Below are 25,011 nucleotides of genomic sequence, written 5' to 3' on the forward strand. Positions count from 1 at the left end.
GAAAAGGGATAGATCATTAAGTGGTTAATTCAAACAAGAAACAATTAAGACTAACTTGGTCCCCTCCAGAGAATCATAAACCTACAAATGGAAGTCAGACCCAGAGAAGGGGGACCTAGTGAGCTGTAACTGCAGTTTGTTTAACTTGATTAATTAAACCGTTAAGATTTTTCTAATGTGGCTGTTTTTATAGTTATCATATCTCTATCTGGAAAGACTATTCTAACTTGGCTTGTTTTACATAAGAAACATTTTAGCTCAGATATAATCTTTTTCTTTCTTTCTTTCTTTCTTTCTTTCTTTCTTTCTTTCTTTCTTTCTTTCTTTCTTTCTTTCTTTCTTTCTTTCTTTCTTTCTTTCTTTCTTTCTTTCTTTCTTTCTTTCTTTCCAAAAACGGAAAGGACTATATTATGCTTTAACATCTAGTCATGTGTAAAGGGTGATCCATAGCTTCACTGCCTAAGGAGCAGCAAGCATAAGAGGCACAGTTCCTTCACTAACTCCCTCTTGCTTTTGTGGAACAGTAATCAGCTACTGACCTCTCCCAGCACCAGATTGCTAACCCTCTTGTGCTGGCGGACACATGAAGGGGTTGAGCCAAAACTCTGCCCATGCCTCCCCCTCTTCCTCCTCTTGAGTCGGGGAGGTGGGAATGGGAATATTGGGTGCTCAGCTTCTGTTCCCCCGGCTTCTGCAGCAAATGTGCAAGGAGGCCACCCAGGAAAGTGTGTACATGTGGGTCTTACTCTCCATGATGCCCATGGGCAGCTGTGTAGGACTAGGCCATGATCTGACCCAAAAGACTTACATTGCAGTGCTTGGTATTGCCAGAATAATAGCTCAGATTTTATGCATGTGTCAAAATTCCCAGATGCCCAACCTAATCCATTGTAATTGCTTTTTTCTGAATGTGGGGTGCTGGTTCAAAAAGCTCCCAGGCAATGTGTTTGAGGCAATTCTGAATTATTGCCTTCTCTGGTGTTAATCAGGAAATTAGCCTTCTGTTTGAATAATTACAAAGGATCATTTTCCATTTAGTTCCCTACCTATTATGTAATTGAACCCTATACGTAATTGAAATCATAGTGACTTTTTGTAATTAAAATATGAAGTGATTTTTTTTCCTCGAGTGTGTGTTTTAAGCACAGCACGGATTTCAAAGCATTATAGCAGAACTCCTTTTTGCATCTTATGTCATATCAAAGCTATATTATTGTATTTTTGTTTGTTTTTATTCTGAAAATGGGATATTTTTCTTTCTGTTACTTATAATTGCTTTGAATACATATTTCATAAGGAACCATAAAAGGGGAAATCTCTTTGCAATTACACAATAGAAGACTAATTTTCATATCAACAAAGTAATGATATAATTGCTCCATTTCCATAGTTCATAAGTTACACACAAAAGGAGTACAGATGATATAACAGAATATATAGTATATCACCATAGATGAATTTGTCTTTTCAAATCTTTATTAAAAAAAAAAGTCCCTCCATATAATCAGGAATGGATTTTGTGATGTGTCATTCCATATTATTTATGAAAATATGCTTATGATTTGAATATGACATAACTGAGATATACTTTATGCAAGATGGCTCATGTGAGATATCATTGGAAAGGTTATGATTTACTGAATGTGATTATCCTATTTGTATACCTGTATCATTTCTGTATCTGAAATTAGGAATATTGACTATGTATCAGTATTTCAGCTATGCTACTTTGGGTGACGCCCACTGCTAACACTTCAGGTACAACAATGGAAAAGACAGACAGGGCAGATAGGGCCCATCAACAAGGACAATGGGCTGTAAAAGAGCTTAGTCTTCCTGTGAATGTGTGGGTCAGCCTGTGAAAAGTGGATACAAAGCCCCTACAGAGTCAGGTGGTCTTGTCACCTGATACTAAAACATTACCTGGGAGACTTCCTGTAACTTTCCACTGTAAGGGAAGGGGTGGGGTGGGGGTCAAACTAGGAAACAAAGGACTCGCTCCTTATGCAAATCCTATTTAAGGGTGGTGATACCAGTCAGCTCTGTGTTCTTGGGGAACCGGGGGCAGTATCCAGCCTGTCTGACTTGTGAAGGACACTCCCCCCCCCCCCCGCCCAGCCTCTGCTTGAACCAAAACCAATCAGAGGAAAGACTTACAGAAAGCAATAAAAAGGCAGTGGGAGACACACCTAAACCCCTCCGGACAAGGGTGACAGGATTAAGGCAACTTCCCTAGCCTCATCTGTATCAAAGATGGGACAGGGAGGCATCTCCATTAGCATACAGAATGGAGAACAGAGATTCCAAGGCAAGAACCGCACTGAACTCTGGGACCAGAAAAACAGGGAAGCACTGCATCATGGGGGATCTCTGCTCCAGATGTTAATGAACCTACACCTGCACACACCCAGCTCAGCAGTTATCAGACCATTCTAGTAATGAATTCTTGATTGATATCCAAAATACTGAAGCTGCCTAGTTGCACTGTGAGCTCCCTTGAAGGAACACCGGCCATACCCAGCAATTATCAATTCCTATTGTCTAGCTTAAAGAAAACCTTGAGTCATCAGTTTACCCATAAACAAATCTAGTGTTCTCCCTTGAACCATTGCTGTTTCCCTTCAAAAACCCTTACCCATGCTCAAGTATGTGTTCAGATGTCTGGATCCAAACCCTGCATCAGTTCCACTGGGACTTCATCTTCTCCTGACTGATCATCCTGGGACCTCTGCCTGTCTCCAGCACTCAGGACCCTGAGCTACCACCATCACCTAGAAACCCTGAGCAGTTCAAGCTTCATGGAGTGATGAGACCCCAGCTCTTTCTCTTTCTCTTTCTCTCTCTGTGTTTTCTTTTCTACCTCAGGTATAACTTTTTAACCCTGACTTGTTTGATCAGGTATAGTTTTCTATATATAACATTTGTAATCTTTAATAATGTAACTTATATTTGCTTAGGCTCTCCTTGTGTTATCACTATTATTCAGTAAATAACTTTTATGGTTAAGCTGGGTGCTTCCCTCTCTCTCTCTGAACTTTACTCTTTTGTGGTTTTGGCTTCCCCATTTACTCTGCAGCAACGCTCGTCTTACCTAAACTAAAGATCCCTGTAGTGCCCAGAAATACTGTGGGGTTTGCTCATCAAGTGGGTTACTACCAGAACAATTGTAACACGAAAGTGGGGATAGGGACATGCTGAACCTGTGACAGATGAGGGTGGCAGCTTGACAGTGCTGCTTGACTCAGTCCGCTGAGTCCAGGGGCATATAAGGGTGGCATCCTGGAAGTGCAGTTTGACCCAGCCTGCTCAGGCTTACTCTATTCTGGTGCAGTGCCTGTGGCATATAAGGTTGGCAGCTTGGAAGTGCTGCTTGGCCCAGCCTATTGAGCCCATGGGCATATAAGGGTGGCAGCTTGGAAATCCTGCTTGACCCAGCCCACTAAGTCCAGGGACATATAAGGGGTTAGCTTAAGAGTGCTGATTGACCCGGTCCACTCAGACTTGCTCTGTTAAAGTCTGTGTGTGTTCATCTGATTTTGGGGCTGGAGGAACCCAGTCCTGGGGAACCTAGGTCCTGCAAGATAGCTCCATTGGGAGGGGACTTGCAGAAGGGAGAAGTAGAGCTCCGTATGAAAACACAAGTGACACAAGCAGTACATTGATAGAATTACAGAAACCCCTCCCAGAAGAGTAACCCTAATAAATGAGCATACCCCAAAGTAACAGGCAAATCTAGTAGCAGAGGGGAGTGAGATAATCCTAGTTGTCAGTTCTCCCCTGCGACGCCACCCAAGATGACTGCTGGAAACAACTAAGACTGAACAGGGGGAAAGAACTGGGCCCAGGCTGGAAGGGCATCTGGCCTGTGAAGAAGATTATTAGAATCACATTTAGGGTGAGAACTCACATGTAACCAGTTTCTTTAGTATATTAAGATTAGTTTGTGTGCTCTGTTTTATTTTCTTAGTAATCTGCCTTGTTCTGTGTCTTGCTACCTCCTTAACTACTTAAAATACACCTGTTATAGTTAATAAATTTATTTCCAGTTTATAATACAACCCAGTTTATGTGATTTCTAACTGTGGGGGTTGGGGATGGGGCGAGAAATTGTGCATCCACTTTTCCACATTGAGAGAAGAGGCGAATATAATATATCTCAGGGTCTGTACTCCAAGGGAGATGGACATAGAATCATAGAATATCAGGGTTGGAAGGGACCTCAGGAGGTCATCTAGTCTAACCCCTGCTCAAAGCAGGACCAATCCCCAACTAAATCATCCCAGACAGGGCTTTGTCAAGCCTGACCTTAAAAACTTCTAGGGAAGGAGATTCCACCACCTCCCTAGGTAACGCTTTCCAGTGTTTCACCACCCTCCTAGTGAAAAAGTTTTTCCTAATATCCAACCTAAACCTCCCCCACTGCAACTTGAGACCATTACTCCTCGTTCTGTAATCCGCTACCACTGAGAACAGTCTAGATCCATCCTCTTTGGAACCCCCTTTCAGGTAGTTGACAGCAGCTATCAAATCCCCCCTCATTCTTCTCTTCCGCAGACTAAACAATCCCAGTTCCCTCAGCCTCTCCTCATAACTCTTGTGTTCCAGTCCTCTAATAATTTTTGTTGCCCTCCGCTGGACGCTTTTCACATCCTTCTTGTAGTGTGGGGCCCAAAACTAGACACAGTACTCCAGATGAAGCCTCACCAATGTCAAATAGAGGGGAACGATCACATCCCTCGATCTGCTGGCAATGCCCCTACTTATACAGCCCAAAATGCCATTGGCCTTCTTGGCAACAAGGGCACACTGTTGACTCATATCCAGCTTCTCGTCCACTGTAACCCCTAAGTCCTTTTCTGCAGAACTGCTGCCTAGCCATTCGGTCCCTAGTCTTCCTTCCTAAGTGCAGGACTCTGCACTTGTCCTTGTTGAACCTCATCGGATTTCTTTTGGCCCAATCCTCTAATTTGTCTAGGGCCCTCTGTATCCTATCCCTACCCTCCAGCGTATTTACCTCTCCTCCCAGTTTAGTGTCATCTGCAAACTTGCTGAGGGTGCAATCCACACCATCCTCCAGCTCATTTATGAAGATATTGAACAAAACCGGCCCCAGGACCGACCCTTGGGGCACTCCACTTGATACCAGCTGCCAACTAGACATGGAGCCATTGATCACTGCCCATTGAGCCCGATGATCTAGCCAGCTTTCTATCCACCTTATCGTCCATTCATCCAGCCCATATTTCTTTAACTTACTGGCAAGAATACTGTGGGAGACTGTGTCAAAAGCTTTGCTAAAGTCAAAGAACAACACATCCACTGCTTTCCCCTCATCCACAGAGCCAGTTATCTCGTCATAGAAGGCAATTAGATTAGTCAGGCATGACTTGCCCTTGGTGAATCCATGCTGACTGTTCCTGGTCATTTTCCTCTCCTCTAAGTGCTTCAGAATTGATTCCTTGAGGACCTGCTGCATGATTTTTCCAGGCACTGAGGTGAGGCTGACTGGCTTGTAGTTTCCAGGAGCCTCCTCCTTCCCTTTTTTAAAGATGGGCACTACATTAGCCTTTTTCCAGTCATCCGGGACCTCCCCCAGTCGCCATGAGTTTTCAAAGATAATGGCCAATGGCTCTGCAATCACATCCGCCAACTCATTTAGCACTCTCGGATGCAGCACATCCGGCCCCATGAACTTGTGATCGTCCAGCTTTTCTAAATAGTCCCGAACCACTTCTTTCTTCACAGAGGGCTGGTCACCTCCTCCCCATGCTGTGCTGCCCAGTGCAGCAGTCTGGGAGCTGACCTTGTTTGTGAAGACAGAGGCAAAAAAAGCATTGAGTATATTAGCTTTTTCCACATCCTCTGTCACTAGGTTGCCTCCCTCATTCAGTAAGGGGCCCACACTTTCCTTGATTTTCTTCTTGTTGCTAACATACCTGAAGAAACCCTTCTTGTTACTCTTAACATCTCTTGCTAGCTGCACCTCCAGGTGTGATTTGGCCTTCCTGATTTCACTCCTGCATGCCCGAGCAATATTTTTATACTCCTCCCTGGTCATTTGTCCAATCTTCCACTTCTTGTAAGCTTCTTTTTTGTGTTTAAGATCAGCAAGGATTTCACTGTTAAGCCAAGCTGGTCGCCTGCCATATTTACTGTTCTTTCTACACATCGGGATGGTTTGTCCCTGTAATCTCAATAAGGATTCTTTAAAATACAGCCAGCTCTCCTGGACTCCTTTCCCCTTCATGTTATTCTCCCAGGGTATCCTGCCCATCAGTTCCCTGATCTGCAGCTGGGTGTGGCCCGGCCTGTGTGTGTTAGAAGAGGTTTTAAGAGCCTGGTTCAACAAAACAGGTTAAAGGGGGCCCATGCTGTCAGAACAGGTAGACTCAGTGGTATCTCAGCTCATCAGGTGACTTCCCAAGGGGTCCAACCCGTCACAGATTTCTTCTTCCTTTTTCTTATTTGTGAAATTAGACCACAGAGAGGAATATATTGGTGCAAAAGCAGAAAATAATAACGAATTCCTGCATTCTTATTATCACATGGAGGGGTTCCCCTAATGTGTCTTAAATTGGATACCCATTAATTGATACACCCAAAATCACTACTCACCTTTGTAAATTGTGGCCATGATGTTATAACATAATCAAAGAAGGTGGAGCTGCACCTCCACTTCTACTTTATTGCAGTTAAATTTGGCAGAAATATTTCATTCAAAATATTTTGACTTTTTTACTAAAGCAGAAATTGTCATTGGAAATGTGTGATTTGAATATATATTACATATAAAATATTTATATATATAAAATAAAAATGAGTTTTCATTGATGAACTGGACAACTGAAAAGTTTGTTTTGTTTTTAGGATGACATTTTTTGATTTGTGGGTTTTAATTTTTTTATCAAAAATCACAAGACTTTTGAAGAAGAAAAAATGAACTTTCAGTTTCGGTGGCATTTTTTGTGGTAACAAAAAAAGCCTTTCCAGGCCAACTGTATTTGCAATTCATAAGGAGACAGAGTTAAACTTCATATGCAAGCTTAAACTTTGCCCACCTTCACAAATGCAGAAATCCTAAAGTGATAAGTAACAGTCAGCATGGATTTGTCATGAGAAAATCATGTCAAACCAACCTAATAGCTTTCTTTGATAGAGTAACAAGCCTTGTGGATCAAGGGAAGCAGTAGATGTGGTATATCTTGACTTTGGTAAGGCTTTTGCTACTGTCTCACATGACCTTCTCATAAACAAACTAGGGAAATATAACCTAGATAGAGCTACTATAAGTTAGTTGCAAAGCTGGTTGGAAAGCCATTCCCAGAGAGTAGTTATCTGCGGTTCACAGTCCAGCTGGAAGGGCATATCACGTGGAGTCCCTCAAGGATCAGTTTTGGGTCTGGTTCTGTAAGATCGCTTCATCAATGACTTAGATAATGGCACAGAGAATACACTTATAAAGTTTGCAGACAATACCAAGCTGGGAGGGGTTGCAAGTGCTTTGGAGGATAGGATTAAAATTCAAAATTATCTGGACAAACTGGAGAAATGGTCTGAAGTAAATAAGATAAAATTAAATCAGGACAAATGCAAAGTACTCCACTTAGGAAGGAACAGTCAGTTGCACAAATACAAAATGGGAAATGACTGCCTAGGAAGGAGTACCACAGAAAGGGATTTCGGGGGTCATAGTGGATCACAAGCTAAATATGAGTCAACAGTGTAACACTGTTGCAAAAAAAGCAAACCTCATTCTGGGGTGTATTAGTAGGAATGTTGTAAGCAAGACAAGAGAAGTAATTCTTCAGCTCTACTCCATGCTGATTAGGCCTCAACTGGAGTACTATGTCCAGTTCTGGGCACCACATTTCAGAAAAGATGTGGACAAACTGGAGAAAATCCAGAGCACCTCATAAGTCATATTTTCTAGGCCTTTAATAATTTTTCTTGCATGGGGCCTTGGAGTGTTGTTTCCTGCCAGCAGCCAGTGGTGGGACCTGGGGAGCACCTCCAGGGACTGCAGACAAGTGAACAGTAGTTGGACCCTGAAAAAATCATGGGAGTGAGATGAACTCCTGCTGGGAAGATTGAGATTGCTGAGGAGCGGGGCTCTCATAGGAGACCCAGGGGCAATAGACTCAATGAGACTACGGCTGAGCCCAGGCTGAGGGTTGGCTGACTGTAGTGCATATATGGTGCCTAGACACTATGGCACAGTGGAAATGCATAAAGGCTAGAGTGAGCCCTGAGACTCTGCCCAGAGCTTGGCTGGTATGTAATTGCTTTGCCTTGGTAGCAGTGTTAGGAAGGATCCAGCTTGTGACTCAAAGTCTCAGCTCCTGTCCTCTTGCTTCAGGGGGAGAAATGCATTATTGTAGCCCTTGAAAGGATGCACCTTACTTCACCCTGCCCCGTTATGCCTAGTCAGTGAGTAGGGGGACAGGGAATGGAGTCAATGCTTTACCCACTTTCCACCCCTCTTTTCTCTTCCCCATCCATTTGTTCGGAGGGGTTGCTATGCAGAAAGCACTAGCTGCACACTCCACACCAGACCTGGACCCAATACCTGGGAAGGCTGAGCAAGAGACTGAGAAGGGGTTTGTAACAGGGTTGGCTGCCATCTGAACTCCCCCTTGTAGCCAGGGGTGCCTCTGCAGTGCCCCATGCCTGTCTTCTCCTTCTTCAGGGATCCTTAAGCAAACTCACTTTCTCATTCAGTCACAGCATGCCTTGGGAGCTGCTTTCTTTCTTTACAAAATTCCAGTGCAAACATAAAACAAATCTTCCACCTAGCTTTAAGCCAGGAACAGCCCCTCCTCCCTCAGGAACTGTCTCAGCTGGGTCTTCCTCCCCAGCCCCAATATCCTTCCTTCAGGATCACTGCAAAAGACCTTCTCTCCCCAACACTGTAGTTTCCCTCTAAGCTCTGCCCTCATTGAACTTTCTCTGACCCTTTATAGCTCTGGTGTAGCTCCACCTCCTTCATTGGCTTAGCTGGGAACCTGGGCCTATTTTCAGTCACAAGGGCCAACCACATTGTGACAGGGGAGGGCACAATTTAGTCTTAAGGTATCTGGATAGAAATATGACTTAGAAATGATCCTTATCTTGGTTGAGAATATCAGACCTCAATTTTTTGTTTTATGAAGGAGTCCTTTTGATACTAGAGTACTTCAGTCCAGCTCTGATGCATCTTCAGCATGATCTATCTGAATTTGTAGTGTCTGTTGTAATCGAGTGATTTTTGCTATCAGTGATTCAACTTTGCCAATGTGACAAACACTAATCCATTAGCACTAATCCAGGAGCTCTTCCCGATCCATCCGTGGTTTGTACATTTTCCATCCTTGTCATGCCACCTCACAGCCCTTCTTTCAGACAGATCATTTATTTCTCTCGCTTTAAAGCCTCCCAAACTAGAGTAAACACTATTGTGAATAGTGAGTGGTTTGTGGATGCAGAATCATCATCACACCACATGGCCATAGAGTTTAAGGCCAGAGGGACTCACTATATCAGATAGTCTGATCTCCTGTAGATCACAGGCCATCAACACCACCCAGGACCTGCACATTAAACCCAGGAACCAAAATGAGACCAAAGTACGGCAACCCACAGGAGATTAGATTATTGTGTGCCACGGGCAGAGAAAAGGAGGGACTGAGGTGCGTCAGTGCTCAAGGCCCCTGCAATGGCAAGGAAATGATTAAATGAGATACCGTGGCAAGTGACCCACACTCACACACTACAGAGGAAGGTGAAAACCCTGCAATATCACTGCCAATCTGACCTGGGGGAAAATTCCTTCCCAACCTCACATATGGTGATTAGTTAAACCCTGAGCATGTGAGCAAGAACCAGCCACCCAACCACCTGAGAGAGAGAGGGAATGCTCAGAGCCCTGCCTCACCCCACCCAATATTCTATCTCCAGCCATGGCTACCTGAGTTAGACGGAGGAGATAAAAATGTATTCCCGGAATACATTAGGGAGGAAAAAATCCCTTCCTGACCCCTGATCATGGCCAGCTGAAACCCTGAGGCATGAGCTTTAGGAACATAAGACATAAACCAGAAATGAGCTGCCGGGCTGTTGAGCTCTGCCCCTCATCATCACAAGCATCACATAATTGTATTTGTAAACTTGTTATTCTCTCTCCTAAAGCTAATTAAGTTGTTTCCCCCCAAAACTCCTACTGGGAGGCTGTTCTAGAGCCTCACCCTCTGATGGTGAAAAACCCCACCAATGGTGACACTGGCTTTCCCCCACCAAGTCATCAATTCACTTCAAACTCATGTAGTAGATTTAAAAAAATCTCATGAATGACTCTGAATTGCTACTATGAATGACAGTGACTAGTCAGTGGGTGAGGAGTAGCTAGTGAGGATGTTCTTCTAGCCTGGTGGTGTGGGACTGTGTCTGTGGATGGGGGACACTCAAGTCCCTGTCTAGTAAATATTTCTTTATTTATACACAGTGGAACAGCTTCAAGAGGAGAGAGTGGAAAAAAACCACATGAGCCTATCCCACAGTCTAGTGGCTTGGACTGTCTCCTATAATATCTAATACCCAAGGTCCAATCTTTCTCCATATCATGCACAGAAACTGTTGTACCAAAAGTTTCAAGGGAGGTTCTTTTGTTTTGTTTTTGTTTTGTTTTGTCCTCTTTTGCTTTGATCTGACTTGAAAATGTTTTTGACTTGTTGATTTGCAGAAAAATTTCATTTTCAGTTTGACCTGAAATGATTTTGTTTTTTCAGGATTGACAGCAAACTGATACATCTACTCATCCAGCACTGCTTACGTGGTCTCCTTTACAACAGTATCTGAGCACCTCCCAATCTTTAAAGTGTTTATCTTCACAACTCTTCTCTTTAGTGGGGAAGTGCTAGTATGCCGTTCTACAGATGGGAACAGAGAAACTGAATGACTCACCAAGAGTCACAGATGAAGTCAATGACAGAATAGGCATTGGACTCATGTCTTCCAATGCAAAGACCAAGCCATTCTTCCTCTCTAGTGCACACGTTTTTGGTTCTTCCATCTCTGCCTCACTTCAGGCTGACCTCCCAGCAGAAAATCAACCTCTATTATTGCTTCCTTATTGTAAAATATTGTTTGGTGTGGGACAATACTTGTCTCAGTCTGAACACCAGAAGTGCTGCAAGCCATGGAACAATTTACCACCTCTGATGCTAATCCTTTTTGGTTATGCCTAGACTACGCAGCTTTTAGCGACATGGTGGTGTCGCTACAGCCGTGCTGCTAGAAGTCATGCAGTTTAGCCACTGTTTGTCGGCTCTTCCGCTGACAACAAACTTCCACTCCCAGCGAGCAGCGTTTGCACCGTCGTCAGGAGAACACGTCTGCCAATAATGCGCTGTTCACACTGGCACTTGTCGTGGCAAAACTTTTGTCTTTCAGGGTTTTTTTTAAAAGCTCTGAAAGACAAAAGTTTTGTTGTTCTTTTGCCAGTGTAGACATAGCCTTTGTGACTGTGTTTTTGTCTGCATTATGTATTATAAATGTGGACGTGAAACATTTTGTGTGGAGGTTGGTCTCTCCCTGTCTTTCATCCACAGCCAAAATTGCCAGAAATGACTGCTAATTATAACTGCACAAAAGTTAACATGAAATTCCAAGCTAGAAATGGCTTTTACACAAATTCTGAGGAAGACAGGGCAAAACAAATTGACAAACAATGGCATGTTCGATTTCACATGCCATTGTTCAGTTCCAGCACTGCTGTTAGTAATCAAGTCATTAAGAGAATTGTAGTTAAGTAAAATAGTGTCAGTTACATTCTTCATTAATAAAGTTATTGTGTGTGACAGTTTGGTTCCTGCCCATGTCTTAATGGCTAAATATGCATCTGCATGGGAGTAGTGTTGCTGGAAAATTACTTATTGAGTTGCTGTGTTTAAGTATCACTTTCCTGCCATCATCACGTAGCTCCTGAAGTCTGAGGCTCCCTGCCCTTCTATTTTCACACAAAATCCAAAGATTATTTCTCTTATCACTTTGTCCTTTGTGCCTCTTTCAGCTGTTCTCAGCAAGCAGCAAACATCACTTTCACTCCCACTTGGGAACAGATGATACCTGTGAGGGACAGAGGGTCACTTGCTGGAGCCAGGGGGACAGCACTGTGGTTCAGGAACACCTCTAGCCACTTTCTTCTGGTTCAATCCAATTTTCGGGGAGAGATTTATCTTTTCTTAACAGCCCTCCCCTTCCAACTGGCTACAGATGAGGCCTGTACGATTTAAATTATGTTGAAATCCCACATCTTAAACACATAGAATCAATTAATCTGTGCATACAAAAAGTCAATGTGGTGACACCCAGGATGATTCTGAATAATTTTTCCTTTGTGATATAATATTCAAAGTGGCCAAAGATCCTTCATGCACAAATGCTAGCTCAATTATCTTCTGCTGCTTTTCTCTTGATATCTGAGGAGGGATTTTTTTTCCAAGCCGAATGAAGCACACAACAACCTAACATAACAAAGAAGTGATGTTTAATATGAATGAGATACAAGGTGAAAAGCTGTACATCAAGAGTAGAGTTGCCTTTGGGGGTCAAAGTACACCACTGGGAAGTAAAAAAATGTTCAACTACAGTTTGTTTTCAATTTACTTTCTGCAGGTACTGCATTTTTTTATTGAAATCTCTTGGAGGAACTTGGATATGCGATATCAGCCAAAACCAGATCTCCGCAGGTGTGTTTGTGTCCATCAACACAGAGTGGATACTTCCCTTTAAAAGTACGTAATCCATTAGAGATAGAAAAGGATTGAAACATAGTGTCTGTTCAGTCTTTTTTCTCACCAAGTTTAATGGTTAAAAAAAAAACACTACCGGTAGGTACTGTAGATCAGAAAGTAATACTAAAAATAATTCAGACTTAAAATGTCCAATTTATAGGATTCAAAAAGAAACAATTTGGATAAAATAGATAATAGTTTTAAAAATTTCAGTGGAGTATAAGGTGAGTGTGGGGTGTGTGTGTGAGTGTGGTGGTTTTTTGGTAATAATATTGCTTTTATATGCTAGATTTTTTTTCTTTTTTCTTGTTTTCCTTGTCTTTGTTTCTTGTTGAAGCCAGTCCGTTGTTCTTCTATCAAATAGGGAGGAAGTTACACAGACGTGGCTGGTGCCTTAAATGGGTGGCTGGTTATAGGTATGTACCAAAGGTGCATGAGGGAGGCACCAGGGATTCCCTGTTCCATTCCCATCACCATGACCTGTTGCCTTCTACACTTCATGCTTCAGCTCCTGTAGGTGTCTGAGTTTTCAAAGTGAAAAAAATGGGATGACTGTTAGGGGAGAGAGGCCATGGAGAAGGGCCAGTGGAAAGATATATGTGGTGAAGTTTAGACAGCTGGAGGAGAGAGACAAAGTATCTATTACATTTGCCTCTCCTCCAAGCTATCCCCTTGTCCCCCTTTCTGAATGAGAGATGTGATGGCAAATGATGGGGTAGGAGAAGATAGTATTTTTTCTCACACCCTCTCAGATCCCATCCATCCACAATCACTGACATGCTCAACCCTTCTCCTAATCACCCCCTCTTCACCACTCACCTGCTCTGTCTCTCTCACCCGTCCATTCCCTCTCTCACCCGTCCATTCCCTCATTTGTCCCTCTCTCCCAACCCTTCCACCCACTACCCACAAGCCTTCTTTCTTCCTGCTGCCCAGCTCGAGGCTCTATTAACTTTTCTGAGTATTGCCCATTTGTTGCCTTGGGGGAAACAATGTGAATAGTGCAACCATCCTCTACCCTTTCCATCCTGTATATATCTGTAGTGAGATGGCACTTCCCACTCCCCTTCCCCATGGCAGGTAGCAACCTCCATGAAGAGGGTACTAAGGAGATGATCTATTATTATTATTTTATTATTTGTTAACATCTAATAGTGGACTTGGAGTTTACTTGACACTGAAAGACACCAGACCCAAAGACTTTAGAATCTGAATAAACATATATTCAGGATTTCTTCAAATCTCCAATTAAACATGATATAGGTATGTTATCTATCTAGAACTGACCATATGGCATAAGAAGATCTGGGATCTTGTTTAGGGCTCCCTGAAAAGTGGAACTTTCAGGTTGTAAACTCTTTAGGGCCAGGGCTTTCATTTTCTAAATGTTTGCACAGCACCTAGCACAATGACACCTTGACCCAGTTGAGGACTTCTGGCACTACTGTAATATTAATAAAGAATAATCTTCATGGTGAGTAAGTTCACACTTTATTGGAAACATCCATTTAAGTTTTGTGGGCATGGGCTGATGCAATTCACAAGGACTTTAATATCATACATAGCATGAACCAAAACTCCCAAATGAACCCTCCGTCCCTGCAAAAAACAACAACAACATATATTTGGATGTGATAGATCTCTCACAGAAAAAGCATGGAAAGAATGGGTTTCAGGGAGTTCCATTCCTTACTGATGATCACGGCATGCCTAAGATTAATGATTCAGAGCCAATCACTATTCCTATAATGTGAAATGCAAACTTTTTTCCCTTCCCCGCAGTAATGGTTTAACATATAGTTATGTTCTAAGACAAATGTAATTACTAACGACATAAGTCTAATGAAATATTGTTGAGGCCAGCATAAAAGGTCTGCAGTTATACTGTCAAGGCCAATTATACAGAGGGCCTTTTTTCCTGAAAATTCCCATTGGAGGAAAAGAAGAATTAACGTCATCTGACAACCTATAGTACCTACTGGGAATGGTTACATGGCATGGTCTGTAATTGTAGTCAAATCAGACACAACTTGGAAACAAAATGTGGTGTGTTTCACCATGCAGGTTGCAAATTTCAATAGAGATAGTATAAATCACCTCTTAGAGCTAGCAAATGAGATCAGCTTTATTAAGCTGCAAAAGGCATGTTTCATAGACATTAAAAAGATACTGCCTTCTGAAGTGGAAGGAGTATTTAAGAGAGAAATACAAGATAACAAAAGATAGCCCAATTTGCACATTTCCAATGTCATCTGGGTATGGGAGAGTTAAACAGAGTTAATGTTTACACAGTACTTTGGAGATGTAGGGCTAGATTGTGCCTACATTGTGTGTCAATGCAGGAGAGTAAGGATCCCCCATGCCCTTCTGCAGTCCATGTAAGGATTACCTTGATCATGGCTCTATGGTTCAACAGAGCACAGGAGCTGTGGGTCAGTTGGAACCCACTGGAATGAATAGATCGGGAGAGGCAAGGAGCAAGCAGCAGGACTGAGGCCATAATGAGTCTTGACTATAGCATTTAAAACTTTTGCCACAGGATATGTTTTCGTATTTAAAATATAATTCATATAAACCTTTGCATATGGTGCAATGCTTGTCATCTGAAGTCCAGTGAAACGAGTATTAACCAATCACTCAAGGGATCAGGAAAAAGTGGTTTTTTACTGACATGTCTTTTACCAGCCAAAAGTTAACAGCTCTCTTGGCAAAGATGAAAAGGATCCAATAAAAGATTAAATCATTTCACATAGTCAGGTTTTGTCAATAGACAGTAGAGAAATTTGCATGGAAACACATTCTCAATTGGTCGCTGACCACTTTGGAGCATGTCACTAACAGATTGAGTCCATCTACCATCTCCCACAATGGCTGATCTTTCTTAAAGAAATTCTCTCATACTATTTAAAAAAATGAAAATAAGGTAACTAGTTTTTAACATACTGTCCCTTCCAGGCTATATGTGGTTGTAGTTGGAAAAGATCAAGGCTAGGTGGGAAGATTCTTCACTGCAGAGTGTGTGCCACTTGGGGACCAATCCCACATTTCTTGCAAACCAACAACTTCTTAGTGTGGAAGTTTTATTTCCACAAGGAATTCAGGAATGGAATACTGATAGAGAGAATGGGTTTTCAAAAACACTTAAGGGAGTCGGAAGCGCAGGTGCTGTTAACTTTCAATGGGATTTTAATTCCTAATTCTTTTGAATAATTTTTTAAAGTTCAACCATATGTATTGATGTCAACTCATTAGATATATTTTAGACATCTGTATACTATTGGGCATATCTTTGCACTCAATTTTGGCCAAAGAAATGATCAGCTCCAGCTGTTATGCATTCACAATTACATTTCTCTTTGGTTGATTTTAACTGGATACGGACAACAAGGAATAGGAACTTCAGAATCATAGAAATGTAGGGCTAGAAAGGACCTTGAGTGGTTATCTAGTCCATACGACCCTTGATGAGGCAGGACCAAATATACCTAGACCATCTCTGACAGGTGTTTATGTAACCTGTTCCTAAAATCCTCCACTGATGGGGATTCCACAACCTTCCTCCTATTCCACTATTTAACTATTCTTATAGTTAGAAAGTTATTCCTAATATCTAACGTAAATCACTCTTGTTTCAGGTTAAACCCATTATTTCTTATCTTGCCTTCAGTGGATGTGAAGAACAATTGATTACCATCTTCTTTATAAAACCTTTAACATATTTGAAAAATATTGTTAGGATCCTGCTAAGTCTTCTTTTCTGCAGACTAAACATACAGCGTTTTTTTTAACCTTTCCTCATAGGTCAGGTTTATCTTTTTTGTTGCTGTCCTCTGGACTCTTTCCAGTCAGTCCATATCTTTCTGAACATGTTATGCCCACAACTGGACACAATACTCCAGCTGAGGCCTCTGCAGTGCTGATTAGTGAGTCATTTACTGCATGTGTCTTAGATATAACACTTCTGTTAATACACCCCAAAATTATATTAGTCTTTTTTGCAATGATACCACATTGTTGGCTCAATTTGTGGTTTACTATTACCCCCAGATCCTTTTCAGCATGACTACTGTCTAGACAGTAGTTCCCCATTTTGTATTTGTGCTTTTGATTTTTCCTTCCTATGTCAAGTACTTTTTACTTGTCTTTACTGGATTTCATCTTGTTGATTTCAGACCAATTCTCCAATTTATCAAGATCATTATGAATTTGAATACTGTCCTCCAAAGTGCTTGCAACGCTTGCCAGCTTGGAGTCATTCATAAATTTTATAAGCATTATCCATTCCATTATTCAAGGCATTCATGAAAATACTGAATAGTTTCTAAATCCATCTGAAGTAAGCTTGTCTGAATTAATGTGAACACCCACATGGCCACCCCTCACTCTCTGCACTCCGCAAATAATATGGAATCCAAATATTTAAAAATACACCCAACGAAGAAAGACACAGGAAGACGACCATCTCTTTATGGAATGCAGATTCTGCTGTCCTTTATTGGGCCTTTGACTGCTTAATATTTTACACAATTGGAATGACTGAATCACTGGAGAAAGGAATCAGAGCATTTATTAGGCTTGCAATAAACGTATCTAGGCTAAGATTTTCTAAATAACTTGATTGATTGCACTGTAAAATAAATGTAAATGCATACAATTATGTTTATTTCACTGCACATTACTATTTGTTTTTTTCTTCCCTAATTGTCTGTAGTTCTGGAAGATTAATTTAAGAGTTATTGATTCGGATGTAATTAATACTGTCTGCCTTGGGAAAAATGTTGAGGGCAGGTAAAAGCCTTTTAATAGCCATGCATTTTTCCCTTCTAACAAGAGTACATAAAATATAATATTTTATATTCACCAGGCCTATACTAATTTAACAAATAAATGTATCGAGTTCAACATCCCCTGAAGTAATCTTAATCTTTTAAAAACAAATTGTACCCTAAAGAATATCTGTTTATTTGCGCAATTCATAAAAGTACGTTATGAGCACTGTAGCTATTGGTAACTTTTAAGAGTAATAGGCAGCCAAGTATTCAAACTTAAAACAATCAGACTGGTACCAATAGAGTTACCAGATTTTTCAAAATTTAGATAGGAAGAATCAAGCAGCACTGGGGGTTGCGGGAGAGGGAAGTAGATAGAGTTTTTATAGTAATTTGACCTTTGAAACTGGACAAATTGAACTTCTGTCCTTTGAAATGCCAAGTGAAATCTGCCATGTAAGCCAGATACAGATCTACTAAATATGAAATAGATCATTGTTTCTCAGTCTTTTTGATACCAGGGACTGGTTTGCTGCCTTCCTAAACTGTGTCGGGGGAACTCAGGGACCGGTGTCGGTCCATGGACCGGTCATTGAGAAACACTGAAATAGAGAACTCAGATTTCATTTAGGGGTTTACTGTTACTTTCAGAGACCATTCTTCTATTGTTTTCCTAACCATATCACTAGCAATCAGCTCATCACAGGACAACCACCTCAAGATCTTGCCAATAAAAGCAAGGTGAGCCATTAATGAAACCAGCACCATTTGCAGTTTGAGTTTGAAGAAGTCACCTGATATTACTTTCATATCTGAATAAATGTTATCATCAACACTATATAGCTCAGCTAGTCCTCAGGTTAACTGATACTAAACAAATAAAGATGGGTTCTAGAAAAAGGCAAAGAAAAAGAAGTAAAAGGTGATGCAGCAGCCTTGTTCTCCTCCAACCTCAGAAGCAGAAAATGCCTCATCCTAGAAATCTAAACCTTTGAATGCACCTTGTGACCTGTGACAGCAAGGGCAAAAGGAAACTAGAACTTAGTGGGTCTACAGACCTGCAAACTAGAGTTGGTCAAAAATATGGGGGGAGGAGGGGAATAAAAACAGTTACAATTTCTGACATTATTTCCTTGCATTAGTTTTTTAAATTGACCAGTTTTTCATTTTTGTGAAACATTTTATTGTTGGACTTTAAAAAAATTCAAAACAAGTAATTTTAAAAAGTAAAAAGTTGCTATTTTCAAAAATCACATGAAAAGGACGACCAGTCAAAATGTCCCCATACCACGCAAAGGTGATGCCTGAGTATTAGAACTAGTTGGTATTTTGGGGGGGGGGGGGGGGAGAAGGTAAGAAAATGCCTGTGTGTGTGTGTGTGTGTGCTTGTGTGTGTGTGAGAGAGAGAGAGAGACAGACCCGAACACACTCCAAAATAACCAATAGCCTAGATGTTAGGCCACTCATCTGGGATGTGGAAGACCCTGCTCTGCCTCATTCTATTTCTGGTCCAATAAATATGCAATCATTCCCTGCTGTACCTGATTCAGGGCAGGGATTTATTTTCATGTTCTCTGTGTGTATATATATATATATATATATATATATATATATATATATATATATATATATATATGTGTGTGTGTGTGTGTGTGTATATCTTCCTACTGTATTTTCCACTGCATGTATCCGATGACGTGGGTTTTAGCGCACAAAAGCTTATGCCCAACTAAATTTGTTAGTCTCTAAAGTGCCACAAATACTCCCCATTCTTTTTGCCAACATTTAGTTGAGATTCTTCAGTCATATCATTTAACGAGATGAATGTTGAAGAAAATTACAAAACATTGAAAACTTTATGTTACCTCAGGCTTTTTTCTCTTAAGTAATTTTAGCATTTTACTTGTTACTCTATTCCATTTGGTTCAATGAACAGGTTGACTTAATTGTACAACCAACTAGTACAAATAATTTATTTCTCCATTAGTAGATGTTGGTTGGTCCTAATTTTATTCTTGCATTACTTGGATCTTTCTTTCACTTCTGCATTTCCTCTTTTGACATGAAAATAAGAACATCTAGATAGACAACAATATTTTGGCTTCCCCAGATGCTTTATTATCTCAGTTGATAATGTGATGCATCATTTCATTAAATTATTGCTCCTTTTGGGTTTTCCATTTCTTTTTGTTTCTTTTTCCATATTGAGCAGCAATTATTATTTTCAGACACTACTGATTTACTAGTATGTTAACCAATCAATTTATCTTATTATGATTAAATTTCCCTTTATTCTGGGAGGTGTGTGTGTAAAGTTTTGCAAATTGAAACCCTTTGGAGAGATGATGATTGCAGTGGATTGCAGTTGTGAATCATATTTTCCATGGACGTAATGAGCTCCATCACACCCAAAGCAGAACCTCCTGAAACCAGGGACGGGAGAGAGAAGAAGACACCATTAAGTCAACTAGGAATCTCAGTATGCTAGTATAATTAACCTGGAAATCTTTTAGGCCCAGCTCCTCAAAGGTATTTAGGTGCTTAACTTCCATTGAAATCCAGATTACCTGTAATCAATGGGAGTTTGACACCTAAATACCTTGGATGATCTGGGCCTTAGATACCACAGTGATGGACATCTTAGATAGCTCTGAGCTAGACAGATGAATAGTAATAACCTATTATGCTTCTAGTTTTTTCAAAAGATCTGTAGGAGCTGGTCCTACGATGAATAATACAGTATATAGTTCCAGGGTATAAAATAAGACAAAATGACTTAATTAACATCTACTATTTTTAGTACAGTATAGATCTAAATAACACTAAACCAGATTTTTTTTTAATAAATATGTAATATAGGCAGTACATGTAATTGACATGTTCAGTATACAATGTTAATATGTTCTGTTCCTCTGGACAATTAAGTTACAGTAGAACCTCAGAGTTATGAACACCAGAGTTTGAACCATGCACTCCATTTGGATCCAGAAGTACACAATCAGGCAGTTGGAGAGACGACAACAATAACAACAAAGAAAATACAATACAGTACTGTGTGAAATATAAACTATTAAAAAAATAAAGGGAAAGCAGCATTCTTCTTCTATGTAGTAAAGTTTCAAAGCTGTATTAAGTCAATGCTCAGTTATAAACTTTTGAAAGAACAAGTATAACGTTTTGTTCAGAGTTAATGAACATTCCAGAGTTACTAACAACCTCTATTCCCGAGGTGTTCGTAACTCTGAGGTTCTGCTGTATCTTCAGAGCTGCAGCAGAAACTTTATGGCATATTTTCTTCAAGGAGTAGCACTCACAGTGCCCTTGTTTCTAAGGACATACAAGTACTTTATTTCCTCTGACATTCTTGCCAGTACACTTAGAATGAGGATATTTTTGCTCTGTCATTGTTTGGATGGTGTGACAGGGTGACTTGCTTTTTTGAATTTCTTGCTGTTCCATTAATCCATCATGAAGTTTGAATGCTCAGCAAAAATTGTTCCTTCAAACAACAGCAACAAAAAATGGAGGGGTAATTTTATTCCCTTAAAACATGAAGAAAGACCAAAAGCATGATTATTAACAGGATTCTATCTATGGTAAATCATCCATCTCTCTCTATCTCCTTCCATTGACTAATGCAGTTACAACATTTTCACAAGGCAAATGGTTCCTGACATTTCAAATCTTGGTCTTCACCCTTTTCACACCCACTTGAAAGCTTTTTATAGCTTCTTCTTTGAAAAGAACTGGAGCAGTAGAAGAAGAGCCATGGTCACTGAATATGAATATATATTCAGCATTTACAATTGCAAACCAGTATGTGTTTGTGAAATCAGTTAATCTTTTTTTAAAAAAACCAACACCTTCTATGCAGTGTTCTTAGTGTTAGCCTGCACTGTATATAGTGCATAATTATCACCAATTTTACTGAGGAGGTCCCATTCATCAATCTGTTTAAATCAGCAGTGCCAACTGTGTCATGTAAAACAGTTGGCAGTTGGCATTGGTGCCTGCATCTCAGCATGCAACCAAAATATTCTAATACCAATTACTTCTCTGCTTGCAGAGCATTCTCTCGCAGATCTCAGATATATACTATTTCTCTCTTTTCTTTTGCTTCTTCACACCCTTTTCTTTCCCTTACTCCTCTTTTTTTTTTCAGGGCAATTACACATACAGAGATAGCATTTCAGTTTCTGTTAAAATCAATTAAGAGTTCATGAACAATTTGGAAAGAGTTCATAGGAGAAATAAAGAGGGTTTTACAGAATAAACAAACACTTTATTTGGAAACAGTCAGACAGACGACATGCTCTGGGTTTATTAAATGGATAAGCATCAGTGAGGCAATTCCAACTAGGACTTAGACCAGGGTAGAATTGGGCATATTCCACATCTAAAACAGGAAATAAAAGAATTTAAAACCCCAAACTTTAGGGAATTTAGTTTAGAGACTGGTTGGTGAGCCAAGGCTGTGATTTCACTGGCAACGTTATCTCCTTGACTCAAAAGTTAGAAAGAGGCTGCAGGAACAACAGAACAAAGGTGGGGTAAGAAGTAGTTATTTGTTGTTGTTCTTTATTTTTATTTCTCAAAATGTACAGACGCCTTTACATTCTAACTGATAAAATCATTGCACTTTTACACGTCTTTAGGATTTCTGCTGAAAAGGGCAAACCCTGGAGGACTTATTCATTCCCTGTGGGCCAGACTTGTGATTCCCTTACACTGAAAAGCACCTTGCTCCACCTGTTGTGACATAACCATTGACTTCAGGGGGTCTGCTGGGTAAGCTCTTATTCAACATGAGCTTCAGTGGGTCTACTGGTATTAAGCTCCTATTCAACAAGAGAGAAGGCAACAGAATATGGCCCTAAGTCCTCAAGTATGCAGAACTCTTACTGAGATAGATGGAAGTTTTTACTGAATAAAAACTGAGTAAAACCTTCAAAATATGGCCTGATATTTTTATTTTGTCTTCCAATTATATTTGAAAATAGCATTGCTACTTTAGCACTGATGCCTGGTGTTGGGGACAACGACTGAAGGATATCTCTATAACAATAAAGAAATATTCAGAAGAGGAAACAAGAGACCACTTTGAAATTTAGCAGCTTTGATTCATCTCTTGTGTAATTACAATGCATACTTAAGTTTGGTTGTATAGCCACAGAACAGGCTTTTTACACTACTTTCCATGTTGAGGCTGCTGTTGTATGACAGGTGATGAGATATGACTCACAACTGACTGATAAACACTTCTCATTATTGTTGTTTTGTACCACAGACACAAAAATCTAGCTAGTGTGATTAAAACAACGGCAAAAATAAACCTTTAACAAAGCAACTTGATTGTCCATCTCCACCCCCAACTGCTGCTTTGTGACTCTCGCCCAGCCTCTGACATCATCCCAGCTACACTCAGTTGTGCCTTCTCTAACTGATTCCCTAACGTCAAGCCATTTTGTTCACAAATCATCTTTGGTTAATGTTATCTACTGTAAAGGTGGAAGTATAACTTTTGCTGTACACTAATTATTTGCCAAGTTTAATTTGTTATTATTTTCTTAGGGGAAAAGAGCTCTGACACTGTGGTTTTGTTTAGTTTTCATTTTTGGCACAGGTGCAATTTAAAAGTAATCTAATTTTTTTTGAAGGAGGAGAAGGATATACTTGGCTTCAATGTTAAATTCCATCACAGAGGAAATTTTAACAGGAAATATGGCTTTATAATGAAAACTGCAACTCTGCTTAACTTCAGTGGTGCAAATGCATGGCAATAACATACAGTACATATATAGTGACTTACAAGCTCCTGACAGGTCCTGAAGTCTGTTGCCATGGTACTGGCTTGAATTCTAGGCCAGCACTGAACTGCAGGTTGTAACTCTCACCACATTCAGCTGTCATTGTGCTGCAGAATATTTTTCTTTGACAGAAAATCACTGAGGTTCTAGATAAAATTCTACTATTCTGGCAGAACAGGGGTGGGGGATGTAAGTACATAATATTTCACAAAATATTTGTGTGTCTTTCCTGTAATTTTAGCATAAATGTGGAAATCCAGTGTTAAAGAAATGACACACCAATATAGCTGCATGATTTATATTTGCTAAACTCTGGCAAACACCTTCTTTCTCTCATCGCATCCCAACTGCAGCTATATTTTTCTCAAAGGCACTCAGTGCATCCTGACAGAACAGAACAAAACATTGTTCAGTATATGTACAGTCATGGAGTTAAAAAAACTAGTCTTTCCCCATTAAGTAGCTCTCTCTTGTCTCTTCGGCTGTCCCTCGATGCGAGGATGATTTCTGCCAAGGGAGTTCATTGGTCAGTTTTTAAGTGGCTGAGGAGCCCAATTCTTGCCCTGCAGATTTTCCCACAGACGTGACAGGTGTAATCTTGGAGGAGACATAGTTGTTGGCTGGACTGTTGTGCCCTTTCTTCCCTCCTTTGTCACTTCTCTGTCTCACGAGTACGTTTGTTCTCCTCTAAGTGAGCTGTGGCTTGGTGTATGGTGTGGTGCCACTGTGTTCTGTTCCGTGCCAGGTTCTCCCAGTTTGTTGGGTTGATGCCTCCATTTTTAAGATGTACTTTCAGTATGTCTTTGAAACGCTTTTCACAAAAAGAAAAGGAGTACTTGTGGCACCTTAGAGACTAACCAATTTATTTGAGCATAAGCTTTCGTGAGCTACAGCTCACTGCTTTTGCTGCTCTCCATGAGCCCTTTTCCCCCGACTTAACTGAGAGAAGAGTACTTGCTTCGGGAGGCAAGTGTCAGGCATATGTACACCGTGGCCAGCCCAGCAGCGCTGGTATTTCATGACCTGTGCTTCTATCCTGCTGATGTGGGCTGCAGATAGAACACAGATGTTAGTGCATCGGTCTTCCCAGTTGATCCTGAGAATGCTCCTGAGGCAGCGCTGCTGGAACCACTCCAGCTGCTTGAGATGTCATCTATAGGTTACCCAGGTCTCACACCCATAGAGAAGGGTGGGGATGACAACTGCCTTGTAGACCAAGATCTTGGTAACTGTTTGTAGATCCCTATCATTGAAGACTCCTTTGAGTAATCTTCCAAAAAATGAGCTGGCACAGTGGATCCTGTATTCAATTTCTGTGTCAATGCTGGCTGTTTGGGAGAGGTGGCTGCCAAGGTACAGAAAATGGTCCACATTTTCCAGGGGTTCTCCGCTGATGGTGATTTGTGGAGTACAAAGAGTAGTTTGTGCAGGTGAGGGCTGGTAGAGTACCTTGATTTTCCTGATGTTGAGAGAGAAACCCAGGCTGTGATAGGATTCTGGGAAAAGATTTAGGGTGCTTTGCTGGTCAGCCTCTGTGTGTGAAAGAATGACACGGTCAGTTATGCCAGTTCTCATGATCTTAGATTTTGTTTGGAGACATCAAAGATTGAGGAGTTGGCCATCCATACGATACTCAATCCCGATTCCGTCAGGAAGGCGGTAATGAAT

The 25,011-nt window shown here is 40.8% G+C and overlaps 1 long non-coding RNA gene across 1 annotated transcript in view; it reads left to right on the plus strand.

Moving 5' to 3' along the window:
* LOC141983947 (uncharacterized) overlaps positions 1-22,302 on the plus strand; it is a 57,346-nt gene extending 35,044 nt beyond the window's left edge. The window contains exons 2-3 of the long non-coding RNA XR_012638586.1: positions 12,649-12,722; positions 22,192-22,302. This is a non-coding gene — a long non-coding RNA (uncharacterized LOC141983947). The remainder of the gene's footprint in view (positions 1-12,648; positions 12,723-22,191) is intronic.
* Positions 22,303-25,011: the final 2,709 nt, after the last annotated feature.

This window comes from Natator depressus, chromosome 3 (assembly GCF_965152275.1).
Source record: "Natator depressus isolate rNatDep1 chromosome 3, rNatDep2.hap1, whole genome shotgun sequence".
Lineage (NCBI taxonomy): Eukaryota > Metazoa > Chordata > Testudines > Cheloniidae > Natator > Natator depressus.